We start from the raw sequence: 22,232 nt of genomic DNA, 5'->3' as shown, positions 1-22,232 counted from the left end.
TTGGTCATACCCATTGTTAAGCGCAAAATGGGGTTACCATTTTTTGATTAACCAGTTTAATGTCTTCATATCACTTGAGTTTCTTTACCACATCACTAGGTGTAAAGCTTTATCAAGGATATGAGCACATACCTTAGAATGATGTTGATGACGTGGCATGTAGGTGAATGTGTTGTGGATGCTCAATGTTAAGGAAGACCATCTTGAGTTTCGAGGTATCCCGGTTGTTTTGGTTCACTTTGCACCTACATAGGTTAGTCATGCAAGGTAGACCATAATATATCCAAATGACAAGTGTGAATTTATTCATCAAATGGTTGTCAAGGATATGATTTTGATGACCTCTTCCTTTATCTCCGAAGAAGGGGTTGTTGATACTTGGCCATACCAAGGTTGCTTTTGATGTGAGTTGATGTAAATCTTGTGAAGTGTAGTTCTTTTAAGTACCTACAAAAGATTAGATGCAATATAAGGGAACATAGTTTTCCAAGACATAAGATTGTGTCATATTAATAGCATCATGGAATAATCAAGTAAGCTCATGCCCTTGCATGCATCTGAGTGGGTCTAGCTCAAGTTTGAAGCATCAATGATGTTCGAATCACTCATCAAATAACAAAACATTTCACCATCAAGTGGTTTAGTAAAGATATCACCCAATTGTTTGTTGGTACGAACATGCTTGAGATTAATATCTCCTTTACTAACATGATCACGAATGAAATGATATCGCACTTGAATATGTTTAGTTCGAGAATGTTGCACGGGAATATAGGCAATTTTAATATCACTTTGATTGTCACACAACAATGGAACACGTTTCACATGAATGACATAATCCTTAAGAATTTGTGTCATCCATAGTAATTGTGCACAACATGATCCGGAGGCAATGTATTCCGCTTTGGTAGTATATAATGATATCGAGTTTTGTTTCTTGGATGACCAAGCCACAAGAGATCTCTCAAGAAATTGACATGTACACGAGGTGAATTTTTTATCGACCTTGTCTCTGGCATAGTCAGAGTGGGAGTAGCAAACAATATTAAAAGAAGATCCCTTGGGATACCGTATGCCAAAGTTTGGTGTATGTATCAAGTATCTCACAATTCTTTCACAGCCAATAGATGACACTCCTTAGGTGCCGCTTGATATCGGTAACACATGCAATCACTCAACATGATATCGATACGGGAGGTACATAGGTCTAGCAATGAACCGATCATTGATCGATAAACCTTTTGATCAACCGGTTTTTCCTCCTTAATGAGGTCAACATGTCCACTAGTAGGCATGGGAGATTTCATACCTTTGCATTCTTGCATGTTGAACTTCCTAATTAAGTCCTTGCTGTACTTGGTTTGAGAGATAAACGTACCTTCTCTCGATTGTTTGATTTGCAAACCAAGGAAGAATTTGAGCTCACAGATCATAGACATCTCATACTTCTCGGACATGAACCTTCCAAATTTCTCACTAAAATGTGGGTTAGTAGAACAAAGATAATATGATCCACATATATTTGGCACACAAATACACTCTTTTAATGAGTAAGGTTGCGTCAATTTTACCAATCTCAAAACCCTTTTCAAAGAGAAACTTATTTAAGGATTTGTACCAAGCTCTAGGGCATTGTTTAATAGCATATAAAGCTTTAAAAAGTTTGTAAACATGATGAGGTTTCTTAGGATTCAGAAAGCCCGAAGGTTGTTTGACATAAACTTCCTTCTCAATTTCACCATTTAGAAAAGCACTTTTGATATCCATTTGCTAATGAGTAATATCATGGTGATTGTCATAAGCGAGAAGAATATGAATGGTTTCAAGTCTAGGAATGGGGGCATAGCTCTCACCGTAGTCCATACCTTTGACTTGCGTGTATCCTTGGGCTACGAGACATGCCTTATTGTGTACAACTTTACCATCTTCATCTTGCTCGTACCGAAACACCCATTTTGTACCGATGATGTTCTGCTCTTCCTTGGGCTTTTCTACAAGTGTCCAAACTTTATTCCTCTCAAAGTTGTGTACCTCTTCGTGCATGGAATTCACCCAATCCGGGTCTTCAATGGCTTCTTCAACCTTCATAGGATCAATGCTAGAGATAAATGTGTAATGCTCAAAATATTTAGCTAAACGAGATTTAGAGTGAGTGATTCTCCTGGTTTGTATGTCACCGAGGATTTGATTCATCAGATGATCCTTGCCCACTCTTGCTCGAACTCCTAACAGCTTTTTCTCATTGGATGGTGGAGCTTACTGATCATCTTCTTCTTCGTTGTCGTTGACGTTGTCATCTCCTTGAGGTGGTGGTGAAGAAAGTTGACGTGGATCTTCACGATGTACTTCTTCATCCTCTTCATCATGTCGTTAACCACTCGTGGATGCCTCCATGTCATTTAGTGGTGCGCCTTGACACAAAGTAGGAGCTTTTTCTTGAGTTGATGAAGTCCTCTCCCTCACCTCCATGGGACGAATCTTGCCGATCGGTAGATCTTGGATGGATTCCGAAGGTTCCTTATCTCCTACATCATTTGGCAATTCTTGAAGTTGCAAACCATTAGATTCATCAAACTTCACATCTACAGTCTCTTCAACTTTTTGAGTGAAGTTGTTGTAGACACGATAAGTGTGACTGTTCGATCCGTAACCAAGAAGGAAACCTTCATAAGATTTAGGAGAAAATTTAGGACGATGATGCTTGTCAGGAATATAACACTTTGAGCCGAATACCCGAAAGTATCCAACTTGGGGTTTTTTACCGATGAATAGCTCGTATGTCATTTTACCAAGAAGCTTGTCTAAGTAGAGTCGGTTCGTGGCATGGCAAGTTGTTTCCACGACTTCTGCCCAAAAGTGTCTTGGTGTCTTGTATTCGTCAAGCATCGTTCTGGCCATCTGTTTGAGAGTCCGGTTCTTCCTCTCAACAACTCCATTTTGTTGAGGTGTGTATGTTGCGGAGAACTCATGTGAGACACCCTCTTCGTCAAGAAAAGAATCCATATTTGTGTTCTCGAACTCCGTTCAATTGTCAATCCGAACTTTCTTGATCTTCACTTCAAATTGATTTTGAGCTTTCTGAACGAAGTTCTTGAAGATCTTTTCTACCTGTGACTTGTCATCAAGAAAGAATACCCACATAAATATGGAAAAATCATCAACAATGACTAAACCATAAGAATTTCCACTGAGGGTCTTGTAAGAATTGTGACCAAAGAGATCCATGTGAAGTAGCTCGACTGGCCTTCTTGTAGTCATGATGTTATTCATGGGATGACATCCACCGACTTGTTTTCCTCCTTGACAAGCACTACAAAGTCTATCTTTGTCAAAGATAACATCTTTAACACTGAGAATATGATCACCTTTGATAAGTTTGTCAAGATTACGCATACCAACATGTCCTAGCCTTCTATGCCATAACCAACCTTTAGAAGATTTTGCAAATAAGACATGTACGAGGTTTGGATTTTCTAGTGAAATCGACAATGTATAGATCACCTCTACGGAAACTAGTAAAGACCATGTTATGATTATCACGGCAAAACACTTGGCAGTCAAGTTTTGTAAATAGCAAAGTGTGCTAGTCTAGATACGGAAAGAATATTTAACCAAGGGATTCAACAAGCATGACAGTTTAAATGGAACTATCATGAGATATGGCCACCTTATTGAGACCAAGTACCTTACCATTGGAGTTTTCACCAAACATCACATACCTTCGTAATCCATGGTTTGGTGTGATCTGATGAAACATGTCTTTATCTATGGTCATCTGATCGGTGCATGCACTGTCAAGTATCCACTCCTTTCACTACAGGAATATGAGAATTTGTCGTCTGCCTTGGTTGACGGCAAAGGGGGGAACCACGGACAACAAAGGCTTTGCCGTCTGTCAGCAGACGACAAAGTAGACAGCAAAAAAATATTCGGTGAAGAGGATTCTTGGCTATCTGCTTTTGTAAGGAGGACGGCAAAGAATCTTTGCCATGAGGGGGCAGACGGCATATTAAATGGGACGGCAGATCCACACATGATCCCATTAAGTGTTAACGGCAGGCCTCCCCTTATTGTCGTCTGCCCTCCCCCCTTTTCCATGAGGGGGCTGACAGCAAAGGGGGGACCCAGCCCCTCTCTCTCCCCCCTTTGCCGTCTGCCCTTCTCCCTCTGCCATGAGGGGGCTGATGGCAAAGGGGTACCCAGCCCCTCTATCTCTCCCCCCTTTGTCGTTTGCCCTTGTCCCTTTGCCATGAGGGGGCTGACGGCAAAGGGGGCACACAGCCCCTCTCTCTCCCCTCTTTGTCGTCTAAACTCCCCCCTTTGCCATGAGGGGGCTCACGGCAAAGGGGGGACCCAGCCCCTCTCTCTCCCCTCTTTGTCGTCTGCCCTGAGTCCTTTGTCGTCTGCCCCCTCATGGCAAAGGATGAAAACAGACCCTTTTATTTTATTTCCTATTATATCCAACAATTTTCTCAATAATTAGGGTATATATATATATATTTGACAAAAATAAAATTGTTTCCGTACTCATAACCATATTGAAATAACTTTCATCCATAGTACATACATATTATGCAAGTTGCATCCGTACCAAACCATATATTACACCAGTTTCATCCATGCATACAAAGTTTCATATATATCCATATACTACAATAGTGTCAATACAAGCTTCCGTGAAGCCATGGTACAAGAAATCATATACAAGCATTCCATCAATATAATCCAAGCTTCCCGTGAAGTGAATGTTATCTGCAAAATGAAAAATCAGAAAGTTAGAAGAAGAATACTAGATGAAGAAGTATATATAGGTTATTTCGGAGAGAACTTAGCTAAGTATAGGCCATTTAATAGCTAAGTTAGGTGGAATAGGTCATCTTGGAGCTACATAGCCTTATTATGTCATTTAGGAGAGAACTTAGCGAAGTATAGGTCATTCTAGAGCTAACTTGGATAAAATAGGTCATTTTGTAGCCAACTATAAATATTAATCCATTTTGACCTTATTATGTCATTTTGGAGCTAAATTAGTCATTTTAATGAGCTAACCAAGGTTCTTATGATGTTTTTACCTAACTATGCTAATTATGTCATTTTGGAGGATAATTAGCTAAGTATGTCTTTGTTGGGGAAAATAACCTACGTAGAAGAAGAAAGAGAAGAAGCAAGAATAGAAGATGAAGGAGAAGAAAAAGAAGAAGAAGGAGGAGGAGGAGGAGGAGGAGAAGGAGAAGGAAGAGGAGAAGAAGAAGAAAATAAGAAGGACAAGAAGAAGGAGGAGAAGAAGGAAAAGGAGCTTCTCTCCTCCTTCTCCTTCTTCTTCCACCTTCTCCTTCTCCTTCTTCTTCTCTTCTTCTTCTGCTTCCTTCTTTTCATTTTTCCTCTTTCTTCTCCTCTTGTCCCCTTCTTCGGGCTAAATTAGATAATTATGCCTTTTTGGAGCTAATTATGTCATTTTGAGGATAATTAGCTAAGTATAGGTCATGTTTTATTAAATAGACCATTTTGGAGCTATCTAAGCTAATTATGTCATTTAGGTCGAAGCCTAGCTAACAATAGGTCATTTCGGAGCGAACTTGGGTAAAATATGTCATTCCGGAGCAAACTATGTTTATTAAGCCATTTTGGATCTAGTTAAGCTAATTATAGGCCATTTAATACCTAAGTTAGGGGGAATAGGTCATCTTGGAGCCAAGTTAGCCTTATTATGTCATTTAGGAGAGAACTTAGCTAATTATAGGTCATTTTTTATTAAATAGGTCATTTTGGAGCTAACTAAGCTAATTATGTCATTTAGGTGGAAGCCAAGCTAACTATATGTCATTTTCGAGCTAAGTTGGGTTAAATATGTCATTTTGGAGCTAACTATGCTTATTAAGCCATATTGGAGCTAAATTGGCTAATTATATCATTTAGGTGGAAGCCAAGCTAAGTATATAATATTCATGAGCTAACCAAGGTTCTTATGCCATTTTGAGCTCATTATTTCATTTTTGAGCTAAATTGGTCATTTTAATGAGCTAACCAAGGTTCTTATGATGTTTTCACCTAACTAAGATAATTATGTCATTTTGTAGGATAATTAGCCAATTTAGTCTTTGTTGGATGAGTCTAAGCTATGTAGAAGAATAGAAAGAGAAGAAGAGAAGAAGAAGGAGAAGTAAAAGAAGAAGGAGGAGGAGGACGAGAAGGAGGAGGAGAAGGAGAAGGAAGAGGAGAAGAAGAAGAAAAGAAGAAGGACAATAAGAAGGAGAAGAAGGAGGAGAAGGAGCTTCTCTCCTCCTTCTCCTTCTTCTCCTTCTTCTTCCTCCTTCTCCTTCTCCTTCTTCTTCTCTTCTTCTTCTCTTCTTATTCTTCTTCCTTCTTTTCATTTTTCCTCTTGTTCCCTTCTTCGGGGTAATTTAGCTAATTATACCTTTTTGGAGCTAATTAAGTCATTTTGGAGGATAATTAGTTTAGTATAGGTCATTTTTTATTAAATAGGCCATTCTGGAGCTAACTAAGCTAATTATGTCATTTAGGTGGAAGCCAAGCTAACTATATGTCGTTTTGGAGCTAACTTGGGTAAAATATGTCATTTTGGAGCTAACTATGCTTATTAAGCCATATTGGACCTAATTTGGCTAATTATATCATTTAAGTGGAAGCCAAGCTAAGTATATAATATTCATGAGCTAACCAAGGTTCTTATGGCATTTTGAGCTGATTATTTCATTTTTGAGCTAAATTGGTTATTTTAATGAGCTAACCAAGGTTCTTATGATACTTTCACCTAATTAAGCTAATTATGTCATTTTGTAGGATAATTAGCCAATTTAGTCTTTGTTGGATGAGTCTAAGCTACGTAAAAGAAGAGAAAGAGAAGAAGCAAGAAGAGAAGAAGAAGGAGAAATAAAATAAGAAGGAGGAGGAGGAGGAGAAGGAGAAGGAAGAGGAGAAGAACAAGAAAAGAAGAAGGACAAGAAGAACGAGAAGAAGGAGAAGGAGCTTCTCTCCTCCTTCTCCTTCTTCTTCCTCCTTCTCCTTATCATTCTTCTTCTCTTCTTCTTCTCTTCTTCTTCTTCTTCCTTCTTTTCATTTTTTCCTCTTTCTTCTCCTCTTGTCTCCTTCTTCGAGCTAAATTAGCGAATTATGCCTTTTTGGATCTAATTATGTCATTTTGGAGGATAATTAGCTAAGTATATGTCATGTTTTATTAATTAGACCATTTTTGAGCTAACTAAGCTAATTATGTCATTTAGGTGGAAGCCAAGCTAACTATAGGTCATTTCGAAGCTAAGTTGGGTAAAATACTTCATTTCGGAGCAAACTATGCTTATTAAGACATTTTGGATCTAAATTGGCTAATTATATCATTTAGGTGGAAGACAAGCTAAGTATATAATATTCATGAGCTAACCAAGGTTCTTATGCCGTTTTGAGCTTATTATTTAATTTTTGAGCTAAATTGGTCATTTTAATGAGCTAACCAAGGCTCTTATGATATTTTCACCTAACTAAGCTAATTGTGTCATTTTGTAGGATAATTAGCGAATTTAGTCTTTGTTGGATGAGTCTAAGCTACGTAGAAGAAGAGAAAGAGAAGAAGCAAGAAGAGAAGAAGAAGGAGAAGTAAAAGAAGAAGGAGGAGGAGGAGGAGAAGGAGAAGTAAGAGGAGAAGAAGAAGAAAAGAAGAAAGAGAAGAAGGAGGAGAAGAAGGAGAAGGAGCTTCTCTCCTCCTTCTCCTTCTTCTCCTTCTTCTTCTTCCTTCTCCTTCTCCTTCTTCTTCTCTTCTTATTCTTCTTCCTTCTTTTCATTCTTCCTATTTCCTCTCCTCTTGTCCTCTTCTTCGAGCTAAATTAGCTAAAAATGCCTTTATGGAGCTAATTATGTCATTCCGAGGATAATTAGCTAAGTATAGGTCATGTTTTATTAAATAGACCATTTTGGAGCTAACTGATACGTCTCCGTCATTTCTACTTTTCCAAACTCTTTTGCCCTTGTTTTGGACTCTAATTTGCATGATTTGAATGGAACTAACCCGGACTGACGCTGTTTTCAGCAGAATTGCCATGGTATTGTTTTTGTGCGGAAATGAAAGTTCTCGGAACGTCCTGAAAATTTACGGAGAATTTTTCTGGAAAATATGGAAAATACCTACGCAAAGATCAACCAGAGGGGGTGGGCGAGTGGGCCACAAGCCCTATTGCCGCGGCCACCCCCCTGGCCGTGACAACCAAGCTTGTGGGGCCCACATGGCTCTACCACCCCCAAACTCAGCTCTATAAATTCACTTTCGCCCAGAAAAAAAATCAGAAGAGAAGATTTCGTCGCGTTTGCGATACGGCGGCGCCGCCACATCCTGTTCTTCATCTGGAGGACAGATCTGGAGTCCGTTTTGGGCTCCAGAGAGGGGAAATCGTCGCCATCGTCATCAACAACCTTCTTCCCTCTCCAATTCCATGAAGCTCTTCATCGTTCCTGAGTAATCTATTCGTAGGCTCGCTGGGCGGTGATGAGTAGGATGAGATCTATCATGTAATCAAGTTAGTTTTGACGGGGATTGATCCCTAGTATCCACTATGTTCTGAGATTGATGTTGCTACTACTTTGCCATGCTTAATGCTTGTCACTAGGGCCCGAGTGCCATGATTTTAGATCTGAAATTATTATGTTGTCACAAATATATGTGTGTTTTAGATCCGATCTTGCAAGTTGTAGTTACCTACTATGTGTTATGACCCGACAACCCCGGAGTGACAATAACCGGAACCACTGCCGGTGATGACCATAGTTTGAGGAGTTCATGTGTTCACCAAGTGCTAATGCGTTGTTCCGTTCTTTATTAAAAGGAGAACCTTAATATCCCGTAGTATCCTTTTGGACCACGCTGCCACGGGAGGGAAGGACAATAGATGTCATGCAAGTTCTTTTCCCTAAGCATGTATGACGACACAGGAATGCTTGCCTACATCACATTGACGAACGGGAGGTAGCCACATATCTCTCTGTGTTATAACTGTTGCATGATGAATGTCATCCAAACGAATCACTGACCCATTTCCTACGAGTTTGTCCCATTGCTACTGTTACTTGCTCTGCTGCCACTAGTGTTACTTGCTGCTGCTATTACTTGTTTTGTCTGCTGCTATTACTAGTGTTGCTGCTACTCTTACTTGATGCTGCTGTTACTTGCTACTGTTGCTACTTGCTACCACTGTCACTACTGCTGTTCCTTGCCACTGTTGTTACTCGTTACACTGCTGCTACCTGCTACAATTCTGGTTCGCTCGTCGTTGACGGGAAATGACAACTTCCATCAACGGGCAACTTCTGGTGCCATTGATACGACCGTTAGAAATAGTCTGCCGTGTCAACAGATCGTTTCTGACACCGTTGTTATCATACTACTTTGTTGCTGATACTTTGCTTGCAGATACTAATCTTTCAGGTGTGGTTCAATCTGATACATTCAGCTACTAATACTCGAGAGTATCCTCTCACCTCCTGTCTGGCGAATCAACAAATTTGGGTTGAATACTCTACCCTCGAAAACTGCCACGAACCCACGCGTTGGTGGGCCTCGAAAACTGATTGCCATATTCTCTGAGTCACTTAGGATTTATATCTGCTGATCAGTATGAACAATCTGAAGGATCCGAAAACCAAAGTCTTGCCCTCAACTACGAGGGGAGGCAATGAACTGCCATCTAGCTCTGCACTTGATTCACCTTCAGTTATGAGTAAGTTTGCGACATCACCTGCTGCTAGAAATCTTGATATGTCGTCTGCGCTTGATGATTCTTATGATGCTACTCCTAGAGATACTATGCTTGATACTATGCCTGATACTGCTAGAGATACTATGCCTGATGATGCTAGAGATGCTATGCTTGATACTGCTTTGCCTGATGATGCTAGAGATGCTATTTTGCCTGATGCTGCTATGCTTGATAGTGCTAGAGATGCTACTTTGCCTGTTGTGCCACTAGGGGTATTCCTTGATGCTCATATTGCTAGATTTACTGCCAATGCTCGTGATGCTTCTGAAACTGCCGATACTATTGAGATAGAACCTGCTTTTGCTCCTGCTAGATCTAGCTCTCCTAGATATGAATTGCCTGATATACCTGAGGGTTACGTCATGGAGGGAGAGATAGCTGAGGGTTTTCATGCGTGTAAGGATGCCTATGACGCTGAGAAATTACTTCTCAAGTGGAAGGAAAAATCTCTGAAAGCTAGGATGAAATACGACCCGAAGTTTGCCACTTCACCTATCTTTATCACTGATAAGGATTATGAATTCTGTCGACCCTGAGATAATCTCTCTAGTGGAATCTAATCCCTTTCACGGTTATGAGTCTGAGACGGTCGTAGCCCATCTTACCAAACTACACGATATAGCCACCCTTTTCACTAGTGAGGAGAAGATCCGGCACTACTATATCCTTAAGCTATTTCCTTTCTATCTAAAGGATGACGCTAAAGCTTGGTTCGCTTCTCTTGCTCCTGGATGTGTGAGTAGTCCCCAGGATATGGTCTATTACTTCTGTGAGAAATATTTCCGTGCCCATAAGAAGCAAGCTACCTTGCAGGAAATATATAACTTTGCTCAACTCAAAGAAGAGAGTCTCCCACAAGCTCGGGGGAGGCTCGTCCAGCTACAGAATTCTTTTCCTGATCACCCTCTTAAGAAGAACGAGATACTTGATATCTTCTATAATGGACTTAACGATGCTTCTAGAGACCACCTAGATAGTTGTGTCGGTTGTGTTTTTAGGGAACGAACTGTAGAACAACCTGAGACTCTACTGAATGACATCTTGATCAACGATAATGCTTGGACTATTCCCGAACCACCTCCTAAGCCAACTCCGAAGAAAAGAAGTATTCTATTCCTCAGTCCCGAAGATATGAAAGAAGCCAAGAAATCTATGCAAGAGAAAGGCATTAGATCTGAAGATGTCAAAAATCTACCACCTATCGAGGAGATCCATGGTCTCGATAACCCGATACACGTAGTAGAAGTAAATTCCCTGTGTAGGTTTGATGAGAGTGATATTCCTTTTGATAAACCTGCTAGCCTATGCTTGGATGAATTTGACAACTTTGTTTCCAAACAACAGAGTTTCAATGATTATGTTACCAGACATTTGGAACAAAGTACTCGTATACTTAGCCATTTAAGTGCTTGTGTAGACAGAAATGTCAATGTTCTGAAGCTTCTGAGTAAACATGCCTCTATGATTACTACTCAGGTAGAACAATTACTTAAAGCTCAGAATGACCTGCACAATGAATTAAATGACAACTCTGTCAAAGTCATTACGAGAGGAGGCAAAATGACTCAGGAACCTTTGTATCCTGAAGGTCATCCTAAGAGAATCGATCAAGATTCTCAAGGAATTAATGCAGATGCACCCAGTCATCCTAAGGAGAAGAAGAAGGATGATAGAAACCTGCATGTTAGTTCACCAAATACTGTCACACCTGAAGAACCAAATGATATTTCTGCATCTGATGCAGAAACACAATCTGGTGATGAACATGAACCTGGTGACAATGTGGACAGCGATGTTCATAATGATGCTCAACTTAGCAATGGTGAGGATGTGGAGATTGAACCTACGGTTAATCCTGATAACCCACAACCTAAGAGATAAGATAAGAATGACTTCACTTCTAGGAAGCATGGTAAAGAAAGAGATCCATGGGTTCAGAGACCTATGCCCTTTCCTCCTAAGCCATCCAAGAAAAAGGATGATGAGGATTTTGAACGCTTCATTGAAATGATAAGACCCGTCTTTCTACAGATGCGGTTAGTTGATATGCTCAAATGTCTCCGTACGCCAAGTACATGAAAGATATCGTGACTAATAAACAGAAGATACCAGATCTTGAGATCTCCACCATGCTTGCCAATTACACTTTCAAAGGTGGAACTCCTAAGAAACTTGGTGATCCCGGAGTGCCCACTATACCTTGCTCCATTAAAGGAAACTACATAAGAACTGCCTTATGTGACCTTGGAGCCGGAGTTAGTGTTATGCCTCTCTCTCTTTATCGTAGACTTGAACTGGATAAGTTGACACCTACTGAAATCTCTCTGCAAATGGCCGACAAATCAAATGCTTTCCCTGTTGGCATTTGCGAGGATGTGCCTGTTGTGGTTGCTAACACCACTATCTTAACAGACTTTGTTATCTTGGATATTCCCGAGGATGATGCCATGGATGTCATCCTCGAAAGAACCTTTTTAAACACTTTAGGGGCTGTTATAGATTGCAACATAGGCAATGTCACTTTCCAAGTCAACGGTAATGAGCATACCGTGCACTTTCTGAAGAAACGATATCAAGTACATTGCATCAATGCTATCGAAAAAACTTCATCGATTCTTATTGGGAGCTTTGAATGCCCTATTCCTCGTGTCAAGTTGAAGTATGAATTGCTTGTTGGGAAGATTCATATCCCCATTGAGGTGACTTAGCGACTATTCGAAAATTCTCCGTTCTCTCTTGCGATTTGAGGAAGTTTCGTCATAAGGATTTGATCAACCCCATTGACGGATTTCTTTTGATCACCATAAAATGGATGAATCAAAGAGTCACATACCTCTGTTTTAAGCTTTCACTTTCTTTTGCTTAGAATAAAAATGATAGATTTAGTTTAGTTTTCCCTGTTTTCTGTTTTAGCGTCCCGAAGTAAAATACCCCGAAAATAGAAGTTCTCCGATGGTCCTGAAAATCTAGTATGATTTTTTCTGGAATATTTGAAAAATACTGGGACAAAGAGGTGGCCTGGGGGCCACCCCAGTGGGCCACAAGCCCTGTCACCGTGGGCTACCCCCCTGGCCGTGGGGATCAAGCTTGTGGGGCCCACAGGGCCCCCCTCCACTCATTCCAGCTCCTATCCTCTTCTTCTTCCTCCAGAAAAAATTGTTTCGCAGCTCAAACCCGTGTTCTTGCTCATTTGGCTGTGATTTTCGATCTCCTTTCTCAAAGCATCATTCTCCGAACCGTTTTGGGGAAATTAGTCCTTGGTAAGTGACTCCTCCATTAGTCCAATTAGTTTTTTCTCTAGTGCTTTATCCTTCGCGTATTCTTGCTACCTTGGTTACCCTGTTCTTGAGCTTGAAATGTTGATTTTAGCTGGTCCCAAGTAGTTTTAGCGTGTGATACGTTCTCTAGGCATTAGTAGGAGTAGTTGTTATGAGTTGGGCTAATCTTTATTCTCTTTTCTTTCGAAGTCTCTAAGAATTTCAGAATTTTTCAGAGCTAGAAAAGGAAAAGATGAGGAGGTTCTTGAGACTCCTCAAGCCGTAACCCCAAGGAGGATGAGAAGAATCACCCCAAGTACGTGGTTCCACGAGTCAGAGAAGTTCGAGCATGCGAGTGGCCAAGTGATGAATTTTTACGTGCCGTCGGGCTTTATGAAGACTTTTATCACTTGGTTGAGAATGCAGGTCTTACCGCGTTCGTTGAAGATAAGTGCTCTCAATACCTCCTCCTGACCAATATTTTCGTTCAAAGCTTCAACTTTTATCCGAGGAAGAATCCTTCCATGGTTGAGTTCATGTTGTACGATATCCCCAGTGCATGACACTACAGGATTTTTGCAATGCATGCAAATTACCTTCTGTTGGGGATATTCATGATCCTCGCCCACGGGATTTGGCGGATTTCATAGGTACTATTGCTGTTGGAGAGGAGAGAGGAACGTCTCGCGCTAGAATTGCTAGCATACATTTTCCTGTGCTTCGGTACTTCTCATTATTTGTGGGAAAATGTCTGATTGGCCGTGGGGAGGCTGGATCACTTAGCTCTCCACACCTTGCGGTTCTGCGCGAAAGCCTATATAGCACTAAGACTTATAGCCTAGGTGTTATAGTAGCTCAGCGGTTGAACACAAACCGTTCCAAAGGCGTCGTCTATGGAGGTATCTATGCTACTCGTCTTTCTAGACACTTTGAGATACCCATTAGACTTCGCGAGGAAGAAGAGGTGCTTCTTCCTGAGAAATATCTGGATTATGACAACATGGTTTGCCATGATTTTCTGGATAGAGATGCTAGTAGACGGATGATTGATAACCTGGTATTTAGTCAGGGTACTCGAGATACTATTAATTTTCCTGCTCCTTCTTTGATCGATCTTCATGCAGGCAGGTACATTATTATGCCCTCGGACATCTACGCATATTGGGGCTTGGACCAACCACAGGTGCCCGTGCCCGAGCTGCCAGTTGAGTACCACACGCCAGTTTATCAGTGGGAGCCAGAGGAGCTCACACAACAGTGGCATCCACAGTCCGCTCCGGAGTATCCCGGTGCTGGTTACTTCCCGCCTTGGGAGTAGACCAAGCTAGGCCAAAAGCCTAAGCTTGGGGGAGTACGTGTTCTCACCGACGTTACATTCATGCTTATGCTTTCACTTTATTAGTCGGTGTTCACAATTTGCCACTGTATTATGCCTGCTAGTTTATTTTCGTTTTCTTGTTTTCTTGTTTTGTGTCCTTTTGAGAAAACCCAAAAATATTTTCCTTTCTTCTTTTGCTTGTTGGGAGTTTCTCGTGTAAATAGTTTTCTTTTTCTTTGGGTCAAGGTAGAAGATATTGGTTACAATGTTTAGTGGCTCTTGCATGCATACCTGTTTAGCTTTCAAAGAGCCATATTACTTTGCCTTCTCCTTTGTGTTTGCCTGCAGATTCAGCTTAGTCCTTTGCACGAGCACGCTTATTATTGTTCACATCGTTCGATCGTGCAAGTGAAAGGCAATAATGATGATATATGATGAAGTGACTGAGACTAGAAAAGCTGGTATGAACTGTATCTATTTTGTTTTTGTAAATATGACTAGCTTGTCGCCCCAGATTCAGCTTTGTTGTGAGAGAACCATGTTTGCAAAGACAACTTAAGGATCATAGTTTCTGATGCCATGCTTATTTAGCTAGGAGCTTATAATGGTTTGTCTTGAATGCCAACATAGATTTTGAGATGACTATGATGTAGTATGATAGGATGGTATTATCCTTTGAATGATTCAAGTGGCTTGACTTGGCGCTTGTTCATGCTTGTAGTTGAAACAAAATCAACATAGCCTCTATGATGTTCGTGTTCATGGTGATTTATATCCTGTTCAAGCTTGAACTCAATGTTAGTCAAACTCATTGCATCTTGATGACCGTTGTCGCTCTCTAGTTGGTCGCTTCCCAGTCTTTTGCTAGCCTTCACTTGTACTAAGCGGAATACTACTTGTGCATCCACTTCCATAAACCCAAAAGTTTCTCCATGAGAGTCCACCATACCTACCTATTTGCGGTACTTACCTGCCGTTCCAAGTAAATTTGCATGTGCCATTCTCCAAACCTTCAAGAAATATTCTGTTTTGCATGCCCGAACCGCTCATGTGGTGACAGGGGGATATTGATATCTTCCATGTTAGGCATGTTATCCTCGACATGTGTTTATTCACTGTCATTCACGAGAAAGGGGCCGGTAATTGGAATGCCCAGTTCCACGCTTAAATCGAAAACATAACTGTAAAACAAGACTCCCCCTCGATTGATGTTAGTATGGACGGTACCCGAGGATTCGGCTAGCCGTGGAGTGTGATTGATTGGTGGTGGAGGAGTTAAAACTTTACTTTTCTGTTTGGGAACCGCCTATAGCATGAGTAGCATGGAAGATATTGAGAACTCTTGGTCATTGCGTTGACAATGAAGGCATGCCACCCAATATTATTATCTCTGTTTTCAAAGCTTGAGCTCTGGCACCTCTACAAATCAATGCTTCCCTCTGTGAAGGGCCTGTCTATTTGTTTTCCTGTTGAGTCATCCTCTTCTTATAAGCACCAATTGGAGAGCACCTTTGTCATTTGTATGCTTTGCTTTTGATTGATATTGAGTATGACTATGACTGGATCTTCGTTGCTATGAATTACAATGTTTAGTCAGCCCTTGATCTTTGAAAGTGCTCTACATTTATGTTTTGCGGTCTCAGGAAGAGCTAGCGAGATACCACCTATTCATATTTCTTCATGCTTGTTTTGATTGAATTGTTGGTATCTGAAACTCATTATTGTTTGCTCGTTAGCTGATTATGCCATTGATATTAGTTTACCGTGAGACCTTTGTGTCACTTGCTTATGTGGTTAACTTGTGATCTTGCTGAAATTCTGGTTATGAGTTAGACATAGTTGCAACAACAGGATCAAACAGAGTTTGTCAAAGTTTTTCTTTCTCTTCCAGTTTGTCAACTGAGTTGCTTGAGGACAAGCAAGGTTTTAAGCATGGGGGAGTTTGATACGTCTCCGTCGTATCTACTTTTCCAAACTCTTTTGCCCTTGTTTTGGACTCTAATTTGCATGATTTGAATGGAACTAACCCGGACTGACGCTGTTTTCAGCAGAATTGCCATGGTGTTGTTTTTGTGCAGAAATGAAAGTTGTCGGAACGTCGTGAAAATTAACGAAGAATTTTTTAGGAAAATATGAAAAATACATGCGCAAAGATCCACCAGAGGGGGTGGGCCAGTGGGCCACAATCCCTGTTGCCGCGGCCACCCCCCTAGCCGCGGCAACCATGCGTGTGGGGCCCACGTGGCTCTGCCACCCCCAAACTCAGCTCTATAAATTCACTTTCGCCCAGAAAAAAATCAGAGGAGAAGATTTCGTCGCGTTTGCGATACGGAGGGCCGCCACATCCTGTTCTTCATCTGGAGGATAGATCTGGAGTCCGTTTTGGGCTCCGGAGAGGGGACATCGTCGCCATCGTCATCAACAACCTTCTTCCCTCTCCAAGTCCATGAAGCTCTTCATCGTTCGTGAGTAATCTATTCGTAGGATCGCTGGGTGGTGATGAGTAGGATGAGATCTATCATGTAATCGAGTTAGTTTTGACGGGGATTGATCCCTAGTATCCAGTATGTTCTGAGATTGATGTTGCTACTACTTTGCCATGCTTAATGCTTGTCACTAGGGCCCGAGTGCCATGATTTCAAATCTGAAATTATTATGTTGTCACCAATATATGTGTGTTTTAGATCTGATCTTGCAAGTTGTAGTTACCTACTATGTGTTATGACCCGGCAACCCCGGAGTGACAATAACATGAACGACTCCCGATGATGACCATAGTTCGAGGAGTTCATGTGTTCACCAAGAGCTAATGTGTTTTTCCGGTTCTTTATTAAAAGGAGAACCTTAATATCACGTAGTATCCTTTTGGACCCCGTTGTCACGGGAGGGATGGACAATAGATGGCATGCAAGTTCTTTTCCCTAAGCACATATGACGACACACGGAATGCATGCCTACATCACATTGACAAATGGAAGCTAGCCACATATCTCTCCGTGTTATAACTGTTGCATGATGAATGTCATCCAAACGAATCACCGACCCATTGCCTACGAGTTTGTCCCACTGCTACTGTTACTTGCTCTGCTGCCACTACTGTTACTTGCTGCTGCTATTACTTGTTTTGCTCTGCTGCTGTTACTACTGTTGCTGCTACTGTTACTTGCTGCTGCTGTTACTTGCTACTATTGCTACTTGCTACCACTGTCACTACTGCTATTCCTTGCCACTTCTGTTACTCGTTACACTGCTGCTACCTGCTACAATTCTAGTTCGCTCGTTGTTGTCGGGAAAAGACAATTTCCGTCAACGGGAAACTTCTGGCGCCATTGATACAACCGTTAGAAATAGTCTGCCGTGTCAACAGATAGTTTCTGACACCATTGTTATCATACTACTTTGCTGCTGATACTTTGCTTGCAGATACTAATCTTTCAGGTGTGGTTGAATCTGATACATTCAGCTGCTAATACTCGAGAGTATCCTCTCACCTCCTATCTGGCGAATCAACAAATTTGGGACGAATACTCTACCCTCGAAAACTGCCGCGAACCCACGCGCTGGTGGACCATCGCAAGACAATTGCTAATTGTTGAGCAAGTGGGAGCAGTTCTGGCTCTGTTGTTGCGAAGGCATCGAGTCAGGGACTCGTCAACAACATTCTTCTAGTGCCGTTGTTGGGGACTCCTAAGCACTAACTAAGCTAATTATGTCATATAGGTGGAAGCCTAGCTAACTATAGATCATTTCGGAGCTAACTTGGGTAAAATAGGTCATTCTGGAGCAAACTATGCTTATTTCGCCATTTTGGATCTAGCTAAGCTAATTATAGGCCATTTAATACCTAAGTTAGGGGGTATAGGTTATCTTGGAGCTACATAAGCCTTATTATCTCATTTAGGAAAGAACTTAGCTAATTATAGGTCATTTCTTATTAAATAGGTCATTTTGGAGCTAACTAAGCTAATTATGTCATTTAGGTGGAAGCCAAGCTAACTATATGTCATTTTGGAGCTAACTTGGGTTAAATATGTCATTTTGGAGCTAACTATGATTATTAAGCCATATTGGACCATTATGCGGTTGTTCAGCAAAACAGTAGAAATAACATACCATTATCGTCATCACGGCGGTGAAGCACGGTGGCTCTTGCTTGTTTCACCTGGAGAAGGCTCCACTGTAGAAGGGTCGTGCGATGCGTTTCGGGAGATATTCTACACCAAAAATTGTTTGCAATGTGTAGTTAGCATGAAGACACTCTTAAGATCACTGCATTGAAATGAAACTAACCGTCCCCACCATGTTAATGACTGGCATCGCCGGAGGGACTTGGCTGGTCTTATCGCACATAGACTGTACATTTGGTTTTGACAAGTCAATCTTTTTAGTTATTAATGAAACGGACATTAAAATGCAAGATTTGAAATAATATGAAGAAGAAACTTACCACGAAGAGCTCGTATCCTGTTAGACGCATCATTCCGTGCCCTCTCCGCCTCCACCAATGGAGTCGTCCTCTCCTCCAGCTCCCTCATCACCTTATCCTTCTCCACCAAAACCGCCTGCATTGCCTCTCTCTCTTTCAGAATAGCAGCCTGCAACACAACTCATTGTTAGCATTGTAATCATATTGGTTCCAACGCACAACATAATGCGGAAAGATAGTTGAGTCCATTAAACTAACCTCGATGGCGAGCTTAACATGCCGTGGACTTACCCTCATCCCTGCTTTGCACCGGAGTCGCCTGGAACGAAGCCTCTGGGACACGAGTCTCGTGGGTCGAAGGCTCGTCGACCTGAGGCTCGTGAACCGGAGACCGTGTAGCCTCCACCTCAGACGAATCCACCCTAGAAGTGATGTGCTCAGGTGAATCAGCTTGGGGTTGCGGTGAGGAATGCGTGGCAGCCACCGCCCTACCTCTCCCACGACCACCTGTACCTTTAGTACAACATAAATACCAACATGAGTAATAAAATGTATATAAATACCAACATGCATACAACATGACTACAACATAAATACCAACATGAGTAATACCTTTAGTACCTCTCGGCTTCGCGGGGGGTCAACCTCCTCTCACGGGGGGTGCTCCATGCAGAGTAGAGAGCAACGCTCTCCGAAGAGGCCAGGCAGGAATGGAAGTACCCATCCCACCACCCGCCGACGAAGAAGGAGCCGCGGAGTGCTTTCAACCCTTTCCCACCATCTTTCAACACCTGTCATGACAAAGAGTAAATGAAATTAGTGCAACATAAATACCAACATGAGTAATAAAATGGATATAATTTAAGTGTATCATCGTCATAAATACCAACATGACTAATAAAAATTGAATACCTAATAAGAACTCAAAATTTATATATAGTAATAGTTGAATACCTGAGATGAACAAATAACAATCGTGCTCGTCTATATATGCTTCAGGGTCAATAAATGCATCATGATCATCACTATCATCAATAAATGCATCATCATCATCACTATCAGGAAGAACATGTGGAAGGCCACCATTACGTAATCGGTCAAGGAGTGACAGGTCATCCGCAGCAGTAACCTCTTCTTCTTCCAGCTAACTAAGCTAATTATGTCATTTAGGTGGAAGCCAAGCTAACTATATGTCGTTTTGGAGCTAACTTGGGTAAAATATGTCATTTTGGAGCTAACTATGCTTACTAATCCATACTGGAGCAAAATTGGCTAATTATATCATTTAGGTGGAAGCCAAGCTAAGTATATAATATTCATGAGCTAACCAAGGTTCTGATGCCATTTTGAGCTTATTATTTCATTTTTGAGCTAAATTGGTTATTTTAATGAGCTAACCAAGGTTCTTATGATGTTTTCACCTAACTAAGCTAATTATGTCATTTTGTAGGATAATTAGTGAATTTAGTCTTTGTTGGATGAGTCTCAGCTACGTAGAAGAAGAGAAAGAGAAGAAGCAAGAAGAGAAGAAGAAGGATAAGTAAAAGAAGAAGGAGGAGGAGAAGGAGAAGGAGGAGGAGAAGGAGTAGGAAGAGGAGAAGACGAAGAAAAGAAGAAGGACAAGAAGAAGGAGAAGAAGTAGGAGAAGGAGCTTCTCTCCTCCTTCTCCTTGTTCTCCTTCTTCTTCCTCCTTCTCCTTCTCCTTCTGTTCTTCTTCTCTTCTTCTTCTTCTTCCTTCTTTTCATTTTTCCTCTCTATTCTCCTCTTGTCCCCTTCTTCGGGCTAAATTAGCTAATTATGCCTTTTTGGAGATAATTATGTCAGTTTGGAGGATAATTAGCTAAGTATATGTCATTTTTATTAAATAGACCACTTTGGAGCTAACTAAGCTAATTATGTCATTTAGGTGGAAGCCTAGCTAACTATAGGTCGTTTCAGAGCTAACTTGGGTAAAATAGGTCATTCCGGAGCAAACTATACTTATTAAGCCATTTTGGATCTAAATTGGCTAATTATATCTTTTAGGTGGAAGCCAAGCTAAGTATATAATATTCATGAGCTAACCAAGGTTCTTATGCCATTTTGAGCTTATTATTTCATTTTTGAGCTAAATAGGTCATTTTAATGAGCTAACCAAGGTTCTTATGATGTTTTCACCTAACTAACCTAATTATGTCATTTTGTAGGATAATTAGCCAATTTAGTCTTTGTTGGATGAGTCTAAGCTATGTAAAAGAAGAGAAAGAGAAGAAGCAAGAAGAGAAGAAGAAGGATAAATAAAAGAAGGAGGAGGAGGAGGAGGAGAAGGAAGAGGAAGAGGAGAAGAATAAGAAAAGAAGAAGGACAAGAAGAAGGAGAAGAAGGAGAAGGAGCTTCTCTCCTCCTTCTCCTTCTTCTTCCTCCTTCAACTTCTCCTTCTTCTTCTCTTCTTCTTCTCTTCTTCTTCTTCTTCTTCCTTCTTTTCATTTTTCCTCTTTCTTCTCCTCTTGTCCCCTTCTTCGAGCTAAATTAGCTAATTATGCCTTTTTGGAGCTAATTATGTCATTTTGGGCGATAATTAGGTAAGTATATGTCATGTTTTATTAAATAGACCATTTTTGAGCTAACTAAGCTAATTATGACATTTAGGTGGAAGCCTAGCTAACTATAGGTCATTTCGAAGCTAACTTGTGGTAAAATAGGTCATTTCGGAGCAAACTATAATTATAAAGCCATTTTGGATCTAAATTGGCTAATTATATCATTTAGGTGGAAGCCAAGCTAAGTATATAATATTCATGAGCTAACCAAGGTTCTTGTGCCATTTTGAGCTTATTATTTCATTTTTGAGCTAAATTGGTCATTTTAATGAGCTAACCAAGGTTTTTATGATGTTTTCACCTAACTAAGCTAATTATGTCATTTTGTAGGATAATTAGCTAATTTAGTTTTTGTTGGATGAGTCTAAACTATGTAGAAGAAGAGAAAGACAAGAAGCAAGAAGAGAAGAAGAAGGAGAAGTAAAAGAAGAAGGAGGAGGAGGAAGAGGAGGAGGAGGAGAAGGAGAAGGAAGAGGGGAAGAAGAAGAAGAGAAGAAGGAGAAGAAGGAGGAGAAGAAGGAGAAGGAGCTTCTCTCCTCCTTCTCCTTCTTCTCCTTCTTCTTCCTCCTTCTCCTTCTCCTTCTTCTTCTCTTATTCTTCTTCTTCCTTCTTTTCATTTTTCCTCTTTCTTCTCCTCTTGTCCTCTTCTTCGAGCTAAATTAGCTAAGAATGCCTTTTTGGAGCTAATTATGTCATTTCGAGGATAATTAGCTAAGTATAGGTCATGTTTTATTAAATAGACCATTTTGGAGCCAACTAAGCTAATTATGTCATTTGGGTGGAAGCCTAGCTAACTATAGGTCATTTCGGAGCTAACTTGGGTAAAATAGGTCATTCCGGAGCAAACTATGCTTATTAAGCCATTTTGGATCTAGCTAAGCTAATTATAGG

Source organism: Hordeum vulgare, chromosome 5H (assembly GCF_904849725.1).
Source record: "Hordeum vulgare subsp. vulgare chromosome 5H, MorexV3_pseudomolecules_assembly, whole genome shotgun sequence".
NCBI lineage: Eukaryota > Viridiplantae > Streptophyta > Magnoliopsida > Poales > Poaceae > Hordeum > Hordeum vulgare.
This window is presented reverse-complemented; position numbering follows the sequence as displayed.